This window comes from Malus sylvestris, chromosome 11 (assembly GCF_916048215.2).
Source record: "Malus sylvestris chromosome 11, drMalSylv7.2, whole genome shotgun sequence".
Classification (NCBI taxonomy): domain Eukaryota; kingdom Viridiplantae; phylum Streptophyta; class Magnoliopsida; order Rosales; family Rosaceae; genus Malus; species Malus sylvestris.
The window spans coordinates 13539655-13540625 of NC_062270.1; the positions used below are offsets into that span (position 1 = coordinate 13539655).

Consider the following 971-nt stretch of genomic DNA (forward strand, 5'->3'; position numbering starts at 1 on the left):
TTAGAACCCATACAACCAAGAGGGGAAAATAATTCATACCTGAGATGGAGTTTGAGAGAGCTCAAGCTCTCAGTGTTAATGGCAGAGCTTAAAAACAGGGGTCAAACGCTCATGACATCGTTGAATTGGAATTAAAAACAGGTGAAGAAGCAAACACCGGCACGAAATAGGACTCAAAATCCTGCAACTCATCTAAATTAATCCCAAATTATCCGAAATGGCATACACTTCAAAACAAAATTTTAATTCAGCTAAAGGAAAAGTGAGAGCCTCACTGAAGCAGCAGCTCAGTCGAGAGGGATCTCGACGTCACCGTCGGCGATCTCCTTGGGGTTCCTTCTCGACGACCGTGCAGCCCACCGAGACGCAGGTTCCGAGAATCTCCTTCACCGTGGCGGCCAGCTCTTTGGGCATGGATCTGTTCCTCATAACCTTGGCGATCTCGATGACATCATCAAGGGAGATGTTGCCACTGTGCTTGATGTTCTTGGTCTTCTTACGATCGCGCTCGGGCTCTTTCAAGGCTTTGATGACCAGTGCGGCCGCCGATGATGACCAGTACGGCCGCCGACAGCACCACCAAGACCTTAGCCTGCTTGTTCTGGACGGTGAGCTTGACGGTTATGCATCGATGATACATGCAACGCTGCAGGTTAATTCCACATGTCCCAAGGGTTCGAGGTTCAGATTTTTTAGGGTTGATTTGGCCAGAATTGAGAGGAATGGTGGGGGTTCCTTCTCGGAGCTTAGAGAGAGGGAGGGTGTCGAGAGTTAGGTTTCAGAAAAAATAAGGAGAATAGTGGAGGCCGGATGTGGGTATAAGAAACATTTTTTAAAATATAAACCGATAGCGACAGAAAAAAAATGGCGGAAAAATTCCCCCCAAAATTTTAAATTCCCCCCCCCCCCCAAATTTTGTTACTATTTTAAAGAATAAAATAATAATTGTTTGGCTTAATAAATAAATAAAT

General features: G+C 45.4%; 1 pseudogene; it reads right to left on the reverse strand.

The window, feature by feature from the left end:
- Window positions 1-207: 207 nt before the first annotated feature.
- On the reverse strand, window positions 208-640 carry LOC126590246 (60S ribosomal protein L12-like; annotated as a pseudogene).
- Between the last annotated feature and the right edge of the window lie 331 nt (window positions 641-971).